This window comes from Benincasa hispida, chromosome 11 (genome assembly GCF_027475165.1).
Source record: "Benincasa hispida cultivar pf3 chromosome 11, pf3_genome.v1.1, whole genome shotgun sequence".
Lineage (NCBI taxonomy): Eukaryota > Viridiplantae > Streptophyta > Magnoliopsida > Cucurbitales > Cucurbitaceae > Benincasa > Benincasa hispida.
In genome coordinates this window covers 86340015-86350790 of record NC_143488.1, presented here as the reverse complement: position 1 = coordinate 86350790, position 10776 = coordinate 86340015, and the positions used below count along the sequence as shown (strand labels likewise).

At 37.0% G+C, this 10776-nt stretch overlaps 1 pseudogene; it reads left to right on the top strand.

Moving 5' to 3' along the window:
* Positions 1-2235: 2235 nt before the first annotated feature.
* LOC150032989 (MADS-box protein SVP pseudogene) lies at positions 2236-2685 on the top strand (annotated as a pseudogene).
* The last annotated feature ends 8091 nt before the right edge of the window (positions 2686-10776 follow it).

The window sequence follows — 10776 nt, the reverse complement described above, 5'->3', positions numbered from 1 at the left end:
CAAGTATCGACATGTGAACGGGAATATTCTATACAAAGGAGTTTGTATAAGAACTGACCACGAAATGTTTAGTCTTATATATAACGACGTTCATAATAGAAACTTACATTTCACCAAGATGACCATAGGTAACATGACCTGCATTCTGAGTGAGTTGTGAACTCCTGCCTATGAGGGCGACCCTTCGATTTGTATGAAAGAGAGTGGCCAAATTGCCGACTCAACAAGTCTACCATTATGGGGATTTGTCTGATTGTTGGGATTGGTATCCTAATTCTCCCGGAGTCTCATAGTTTGTAAAAAGTTTATACACATTGTTATTAATAAAATAAGAGTTATTTTATTTGCATTTATTCATATCTAATAAACTAAGATCCATGGTTATTGTATGTAAACTTAAGTAAGTATATGAGATATACAAATGGATCATTCCTTAAGTAATAACCTAAATGGTTTGTAGTATAAGGATAAAGGAGGGATACCTTATCCTGGTGATACTAAGGATACGACCCGCTTTGTAAAGGTTTACAAGTGTTGCGAACTACTATAGATGGTCTGATCCTGACCATTCATGTGGAGACATGCAAGCGGGGGTGTCCTATGCAAAGAGTTTGTATAAGACCGGACCATGAGATCATTAGTCTCTTTATATAATGTCGTTGATAATTGAGACTTACATCTCACTAAAACGACCATAAGTGACATGACCTTAATCTTGAGTGTTTTTGGAACTCCTACCTATGAGGGCGGTTCTTTGATTAGTATAGGTAAGAATGGAAAGATTGCCAACTTAACAAGCCTACCTTTTTGGGGATTTGTCTGATTGGGAAGTTGAGAACTCAATTACACAAGACGAAATTCATTCCTTCCCCGAAGCAGGGGTAAGTAAATAGATAGGTCCCTTAAGGCTAATTCCATGTCTTGAACATAGTGGCCATATCCTCTCTTGGGAAGAGAGGACCCAGTCATAGTAGGACTATAACTTATTGTTCATTAGAGGAATCAGTGGTACTTAAGAAGTTAGATGTAACTACAGGAGAAAAACGTTTAAATTGCCCCAACTATACTTACGAGCAATATGTGAAGGGTTATCGCACTGGAGATTGGTTAATATGGACACACAAATATATCTGTAGTGAGAAGAGTGTAGTTGTCGGTCTTTCGTGGAGTGCCTGGCCGTTAACGGATGGTGGATCTCGTGACTAAAGAGTTTCACTACAAGAATTTTAGACTTTAATGTCGGTTTGAAAAAGTGAATTCGGATGTATAATGTCGATTTTAAAATGACATTGTAGGTATACCTTTAATGTCGGTTTAAAACCTACATTAAAGATCCACTTTAAAAAAAAATAAATAAAAACCAACTACCCTCCCCCCTCCCCCCGGCCCATTTTTTTCATTTTCCGCTTGTAAACCCTAACTACTTCCTTGCATCCTCATAAACCCTAACCAATTGCCGTCTCCTCTTTCTCATCCTAACTCCCCTCTCTCTCATCGTCTTTTTCTCCGCCACCACTGTCCCTGAGATTTCGTTTTCCACTTTCACGCCGCTTCGATACTTCATTGTCGGCACTGCGTTTCAACGACCTCGCCAATCCAATACTCCCACTCAAGATTCTTCTTCATTTGGTCTTTCTCCAACTCAGCCTCTTAAAGGACCGGTGAGGAAGAAGATGAAGATCGAGTTACAGAATTCGAAAATGGCGGTGTGTTTAGTCGGCGGAGCGAGGAAGTTTGAGGTCACCGGACTGTCCATTATGGTGAAGAACTCGCCCAACGGCATCCAAGTTCTTCCGTCTAACTATAAAATTCCCTTTTCTTTTTTCTTTTTTTATTCAGATTTTAAGTTGAAACATTATTTTATTAGGTAGCTGTTTCTCACTCCAAAACCTGCCCTCCCACTTCCCCTCATCGAAATCCCACTTCTGAAAAGCGCTTCCCTTTCCTGGAAAACCCACATTCTTCCAAGCCCTAGCCCATCTTGCCTTCTTATCTCCCTTGGTCTCACTCCCCTGTCCCTCCCCGTTTCTGTGAGGCCTATTTCGGATTTTCTATTTCTGGCTCAATTCCTTCAATTGTTCACTGGTTAGTTCGGCCTTTTATTGTTTCTTTTCATGAAACTAGAAATTTCTCTAACTGGAACTATTTTATCTGAACTTTTTTCATGTTTCTCTCTCAATTTTCTCAGTATTTCCTCATCATAAAGCAAGGCTATAGCTAGTTATAGAGATTGAAATGGCGAAGGAGAAAATCCAGATCAGGAAGATCGATAATGCCACCGCGAGGCAGATCATTTTCTCCAAGCATCGGAGGGGACTTTTCAAGAAAGCTAAAGAGCTTTCCATTTTATGCGATGCCGATGTTACCCTCATTATCTTCTTCGCCACTGGAAAGCTGTTTGAGTATTCTAGCTCAAGGTTTCTCTCTTTCTTATATTTTATTTTTACCAGAAACAAAAACTGTAATTGGTTTCCCATGTTTTCTGAGTTCTACGTTTCCTGAACCTACTTTAGTTCCATTTATAAAGGACAGTATGTTACTAAAAATGGCGAGAACAGAGACAGAAATAAAGAGCTAACAGAAGAAAACACATGTAATTTGCTTACAATAATCTTACGGAAAAAGATGAGAACAATTAAGGATATTAACCAATTCGATAATGGATACAAGAGGATATTCTTGTAAAGTAGTGCTTCATAAATTTTTTCATAACAAAAAGAAAAGGCTAAATGAAAACTATAAATCATGCCTCGAGCCTCGCTTTCTCATCAATAACGAGGTTTATGGTAATAGTGATGACTGAACTTTTCAGTCACTCAATTCTAACTATTGCGGTTATGATAACGATGTTTTTGCTTGACTCTTTGATCTCTTTAAATTATAAAGATTGGAGTGGAATCATGAATTTCTTATTGTTTAGTCATTTCCTACATTGATTATATTACCATCTGTGTTTGACTTTCTGAAGCATGAAGGGAATCATAGATAGACATAATTTGCACTCTAATAATCAATAGTCCGGAGGAGGCGAGCATATTGAAGGAGTGATCGGAAGAAAGGAAGAGATGGAGTTGTCGGAATTTTGTAGCAGTGCATTTGAGCTTAACGGTGGTGAGGAGAGGGTTCTTGCCGATGAGAAGTTTCTTGATCGGTTCATGCCCGAAGGGAAGTTCAGAGGCACACCATGCACGTTGTTTGGATCGTTTCAAGTTGTTTCTGGGAGTAATTATGAATGCAAAGAGGTAGAATACAAGTTTTTATGGGTTTTTGGAGCTTTTTGTTCTTCCATTTCTGCATTCGAATATAAAATTTCACGGGATTTTGAAAACTGACCTTAGAATCAACTTTTGTTTGTTGTGTTAGATTTTGGAGCATTTGTTCTTCCATTTTTGCTATTTTCTGAAGGTCCCATTTTCAGATTAGAGTATTAGTTTTTGATTATTCATATTTAAACTAAAAAATATGAGGTTTTATGGGTTTTTGTAATTTTAGATTTCATTTACTGACTTCAGAATGAACATATATTTGTTTTGTTGGATTTTGGAACTTTTGTTCTTCCATTTCTGCATTTTTTTTAATTTGTGATTTCATGTAGTAGTGTAATAGTTACGTGTGATATGGTGCATTGACTTTGTTGACTTGTTGAGAATGTTTGGTTGTGCATATGATTATGTTGGAGGCATGTTGTTACTTTATGTGTTTTATGGACAGGATTTATCAAACAATACTTTATATTCAGGAATTTATTGCCAGCCAGAATAGGCCAATGGCAACTCATGTGACTTGGGTTATACAAGGCTATGAAACACATTCTTTTAAGTCCAACTTCGAGTCTTGGCCAGTTGGATCAGTGACTACAGGTGCTGAGGAAGGAAGAGGAAAGTAGCTGGTAGTTACCACATCTAATTGATAAAATGAGTTTTTTTTATTCTGCTTGCTTTAATTATTATTCAAAATGGTACTCTTTTTGTAAATAATTCTATTGAAGCAACAAGGTCTCGATCTCAAGGGATTAACAAAAAGTGCACTAGTGAATGAAGAAGTTCCCCGTTGCTAGAGGGAGGCGGGAAAATGGAGGTTTAGATGATACCAGTTTTGGTTGTTTGAAATGGTTAGATTAGTTTTGATTGTTTAATCGAGGTCCTGATGGTTTTCATTCTCTAGGTATGGCGAATCAATGGTAGTGCCAAAACTCCATTGCTTGCAGAGGATATTGGTAAATCTTATAGTGGAGACTACTACATCATTCTTTACACCTACCACTCTGGTGAGAAGAAAGAAGATTATTTCTTGTGCTCTTGGTTTGGAAAGGATAGCATCGAGGTTAGTTAGCATTTAGGGTTTATTTTGAGAAAATCTAACTATTGTAAGTTACATACTTAAACTTGGAATGTGGTGGTACACTTGCCAATTCTGTTGAATAACTAGTGTTGATTCTCTAAGAAAGGGAATAATGGAAGATGGTTTCCTTGATCTAATGAAAGTACTCTTGATTCCTGTAAAAGAAGAATTTCTTGTAAACAAGTGTAGGGATGTTTTCTCATTCCTTACATTTTCATATCATGACATATTTAAGTGCATTTGTACATAAACATATATGTTTATTGCTGTTAAACCATTTTCTATTATTTCAAACCTCAGAAAGATCAAAAGATGGCTACACGGTTGACGAATACAATGTCCAACTCACTAAAAGGGTCATGAAAATTACAAGATCAAAAGATGGCACACAGATATAGAAATAATGTTATAACATTGTCATTGGATCATGTTTCATGTTTATGCTGAAAGCTTGTACTAATTTCAGCCATTGCAAAGTTAATTAAATTATTATCATGTGGTGAAATGAAAATTATGTTGCTTGTAAATTTACAGGAAGCAGGTGGATGGGGATGGTCAACCGTTGTTGCAGCAGCAGCAGCAGCAACAGATGGTTCCATTATAAGATACTTGCAGAGCAGAGTTGAAGCTCTTCAAAATGTTGAATCCACCATTCATGAATTGAGCAATATCTTCAACCAGCTGACAACTCTGGTTTCTGAACAAGGAGAGATTGCTATCAGGTTCTACCCTTATGCACCTATTTCAGAATTGCTGATAATATAATTACTTTTCTGTTACAAACAAAGCATGAAAGGTATATGGTTACAGTATGTCCATTGCATTCAGGTTGATCTTGAACCTTAAAGAGTTTAATGTGCTACACAAGATTGAATGGGTCTAAATATAGCCTTCATTAAAACTGGATAAGTAGTTAACCTGTCATAGCTTCTAGATGTATTGGGTTTATTTACCATATATTTTTTCAGAAACATATGATTCGATGGTTGTTGTGATTGTGAAACTTGGTTCCATCTGATGATGATTTTTCTAAGGGGTATCCCTCAAGCATGCTTCTATTAGAAAATTGGCTTGTGAGATTTCACTTCTGTTATTAACTCGCTATGGTTTAAATTTTCCATTTTTGTTGTGTATATGCATTTGTGTTTTTCTTTTATAAGAAACGAGATATGTCATTGAAAGAATACTCAAACAAAGAGAGATATTATTGACAGAGGACTCAAAGAAAAAAAATTTGTAGGCTTTGGGGATGAGGAATCGTGAATCCCTAAGCCTAAAAAGAGGAGTAAAACAAGTTCTCCAACCTAAATTATTGATTTCTGTAAAAGAAAAAAATCTATTTTAAAAAAAGTCAATAAAATAGACAGAAGAGAGTAGCCTGGCAAAGATATTACACTTCTTGTGCTTAGTAATAAATGGGAGGAACAAGCTCCTGACGTTACTTATATATTTTGATGTAGAGAAATAGGATGAAAATGTTGGATATTCTTACTACTTTTTGTTCATTTTTCTTTATGATTGTTAAAACTGAAGCACAAAAGGTGAGGCTTTATAGTTGTATATTTCTGATGAATGATTTGGTAATCTACTGGTATGGTGTATCAGAATAATCGATGGATCTGGAAACTGTAAAGTACATATAGGCATTTCCATCTTAAAACTGAAACTAAAACTTTAAATTTGATTGATGAAAATTACAAGAGAGAGAGAAATAATGTTATAACACTTATTGCCACCCTCTAAAGTAAATGGTTATGTGGTTTACTGAGAGATGATACAAATGTGATATTGTTTTATAATATCACAGGGTGGAATGTCTAATGAGATGTACATTACTATTGCCCGTGTTACAGATGGAATTTACGAAGGTAAACTTTCTAGCTTTTCACCGATCTTAGTCTAGGACAGTTTTGAAATATTCAATTTGATTCACATTCTTTAATTGCACAGGTATAGCAATTGGAGGTGATGTGTTTCTAGGTTCCACTCTTTCAGACCATATTTTGCAGTTTAACAACTTCCCACAGGTATTTTGATTGACATCTTGTGGGTTGTTTATTGCCTTTCAGCTTTATTTGTAGTCAGGAAAAGATCAAGTAGATGAACTAGTAACTCTTTGTGCGTACCAGAAGTAATAAGTCTTTTTGAGGACCCTAGCTACACAAGGACCACTTCCTCCTTTCACAAACACACAAGTACACATAAAAGTACTTGGTTTTAACTATGGTAATTGTTGCCCCTCTATCACAGATGGTAGTGATGATAACACTTGAAAGCCTGTACTAATTTCAGCCATTGCAAGTCTTATGGTAACGTCTCAACTTATGATTATCTAGGTTGCAACCTCATTGAACTCTACTGAGTATTTTTTCCTGCAATCTAGCTCTTCTGTTTTCTCTTGGCATGGAAACCAAAGTACATTTGAGCAGCAACAGTTAGCTGGCAAAAGTTGCAGAGTTTTTAAGGGTAAGGTCTCAAACATTTTATTCGTTTATATCTATATATATATATATATATATATATATATATATTTGAATGGATACAATCTTCCGTTGCATGTGTACGCTTACGTCCAAACCTTTATTGTTTGTGATCCTTTGAACAACAGTGGTCAAACAAAGATGCCTATAACCAGACACTGCTGAAGCTGGGGGGTTTGTTCAAGAAGAATTATGAAGGGATCCATACTTACCAAATGGAGAGGGACAGTAAACTCATAATGTTTGTAAAATCATAATCTTTGTATTATTGGTAATTTGTGTTTTCAAAACCTGAATTATTGTACGCCTTTTAAATTATAATTCTATAGCAGAATTTGCAGATTAAATGTAATAGATTTACAATCCATACATGAATAATATGTCATAGTCATAGCGTTCGATGATGATGTGACATGTTATACTTTTTTAACGAAAAAATGGATTTGGCAAGGGAACTTTAAAAAACGGACAATAATTGATAAAATGGACAGATTCGGGCTTCAATGTCGTTTAAGAATTTTTTTAAAAAAAAAAACAGGCTTTAATGTCGGTTGCAACCAACAGGCTTTAATCACTAAAGACCTTTAATGTCGATTGCAACCGATATTAAAGACCATCGACATTGAAGGTCTTTAATATTGGTTGCAACCGACATTGAAGGCTGTTATTGGTGTTATTGAAGCCCTTTTATGTCAGTTTTAAAACTTATATAACACTATCTTTAATGTCGGTTGCCAACCGACATTAAAGCCCGAATTTCTTCTAGTGTTTAGTCAGTTATTTACGTACCGTTGGAGCTTCAAGCATGCCTTATACTTTGGAAATTCAAAATTCACCCTATGGCTTTTCCTTGCGATGACCAATTTCTCATAATATAATTCGCTCATACCTCTAACCTTGGCAACAACGCTCTCCTCAACTTTGGCTACTTCTCCAAAGAGATCTTTTCTAAGTTTAAATCTGGCAAGCCTCTGCTCAAAAACTTTTTTACTCATTTCAAGCAACTTTGCTTTTAAATTTTTACAATGCGTTCATTTAAAACAATTCATAGCTTTATGATACATTATTAGAATGTGACGTGAACCTGGTTACACTATTTGTTTTGGCTTGCTCCCACGGGTGTCATGTGAACATCCAACTTCGGTTGTGTGCTATATTGAACTCAACTCTTGCCTTAGATTAATTTGAGCTTGCGCCAGACAGAGGATTTGTTCTTATGCGTTGATCTTGGCCACTTACTTTTTTTTTTTGCTTACTTGCATGGGTATCATGCGAAGTATCCAACTACGGGTAAGTGCCTTTCACAACTTTAACTCTTATCAGCTTGGGTTTCCCCTTGCGCTGACAGTGGAGTTTTTATAACCATGCTTTTTTTCTTTTTCTCACATCTCCACCATTTTTTTTAACATCGCAATGCGATGGATGCATTTGCCCAGAGCACTATCACCCCAAACTTTGAAAGTGGCAGTGCTCTTGCCGAAAAGCTAAAAATAAACTCATCAAGAATGCAGTAACAAATGTTTGAGCAGAGGTTTACACATGATAAAACATAGACTGTCAAACGTCGAGGAAGCTATTAAGTGAGTTAAGCCTTGCGATGTTTAGTTAGCGGATGTAGTGAATTATAAGTATCATCATGGATGCTAATTTATCAACGCAAAGGTAGGCAAGCGGACAAAAGAGAATTTTAGAAGGATAATGCATAAAAGATAACAGGAAAAGAACCTTTGAGTAGAATAACACTTGTGACTGTACTTTAGAATTCATGCGGTCATAGCCATGCATTGAATGATGGAGAGGATTCTTCCGTTGAAACACGTTCTGAGAGGAATTATTTTCACATCCACCAAAGCGAACGCACACCACATCTAAGAAAGCAGTCGTAAATCCAAAATAACAATAATCAAATAAATAAACTAAACTAGGAAAGCACGATAAAGTTAGAGTAGAAGACGTTCATGGAGAAATTGGAGTGAAGCCACCGTAAGGAGTCTTCCATGCAGGAGATTGATCTCAACTGCTTAGGTCAAGAGACTCGTCCTGACCATCGAAGCTTCCAGCAATTAATGGCCGCATATTGGTTGACACGCACCTAAGACTGCTTTCAGCTCATGCGACGGATAGCCTTTCTATCTCGGGGTCAATATTGGCTTTCGGCGCATCGCCTACACTCCAAATATTGTTTGCAACTTGGTCGCATAAGCTACAATACGCCCAAGACTAAAAGGGTGCCTGCGAAAACACAAAACTTAACAAACTATTAGCTGTCAAGTCCCTGGCAACGACGCCAAAAACTTGATGTATGGAAAATGGAGCGTAAATATGCGTGCATCTTATGAGTTGATCTCCATGCGTCGATGGTCATGTGTTGGACTAAAAATATGGAATATGCGTTTAAGAATATATGTGATGACCATGCATTCCTGCCATAAGTTTTCTTGCTCTCTCGCCAAGTATAACGAGATCACAAGTTTCTCGGGGTGATCCGAGGTCAAACTCAGGGACTTGTAACTAAATGTTGCGAAGTAATGTGTTTGTGGTGATGAATAAAAGAATAATGAAGTTAAAGGATTATGTGTTACTCCTACTCCTAACTAAATAGATTGAGCAATGGAAGGATGACTATAAAGAGACGTGAAATCTGTTAACGCATAATAAGATGCGTGGAAAAATAGATAAAATAGTGGAGGGGATAACTTCACCGCATCACTAAGCTTGATCACAAGGGTAATCCCAACCAGCACAAGTTATGCGATCATGCTATACACAAATACACGCATGCGATGCATATGCGAAATAGTCGAGAGAACTTATTTCTAAGTTTCTATTCTTGCTTATGCACACATAAGACAAGACGATGGCATACCACCATTTCCTATTTCTAGGGCACATGCGATGTGTAAATAGCAAATAGAACTTATTCCTAAGTTTCTACTCTTGCTTATATGTTCTAATCTGATTCTCCTAAGCCTAGATTCTGTCTTTAGACTACTCTCCCAAGTATGTCCAAATGATGAATGATGCATTCATAAGACAAGATGATCACATAAAGTATGGTTTGTTTTGAAAATAAGATTATTCCTATCTCTAGGAACGCTACTTACTTTGCTTAGTACGCCCCACACTAAGTAAAGAGAATTTACTCACTATACTCACGCAACGCACACACCTCTCGGTGGTTTGCTACATGCTTCATATGTTTATGCCGCATGATTGAGTATGCAATACTCTTGCAATCTTACTTAGTTTGTTGCAATGAAAGTAAGGGATGATAAAGAAGAAGTTAATGAAGATGAAGTCAAAGGAAATAAAGAGATGCATTGATTACAAAATGTATTAATGTCTCAAGCCAAAATGTAATACAATATAGAGATAAGAAGAGAGATGGAGGGTTAGATGTAGACAATCTCTTGCTTCCATCAGATGAGTGTTGAGGCTGTCGGTGGTACCATGGAAGGGCGGTGGAGTAGTCTAGAGTAGTCTCTCTCGAGGTTTATCTCCGACAAAGCTCCGATCGTCACTCAGAATGGGTTGAAGGAATGACGAACTCTCAAAGAATGTCTTCTCATGCTCTCATCTATGATCCCAAGGATCTTCTTTAAGGTAGAAGCTCAGATACCTTGAATTTGGGCTCTAAGGCTTTATTTATAGAGCTCAATCGCCAACAGCATTAATGGTCCCACTCTGAATCACTGTCACTAACAGCGTAATGTTCCTACTCTGATTCTCTGCCACTAACGGCGTGGTAGGTGAAATGTCAACATCATCTTTTTGATACCTCCAAGGTATGCGTTCATGCTCGTTTTGTCTGAAGTACCATCGCATTCCACCAATCTTATGATCACCCTTCTATTATGGTTATTACTTTGTAGCCGCAACATCCATGCGATGAACGCATGCGATCAATAGCCACAACATCCGCATGAACGTACGTGATCACCCTTGCGATGGTCTG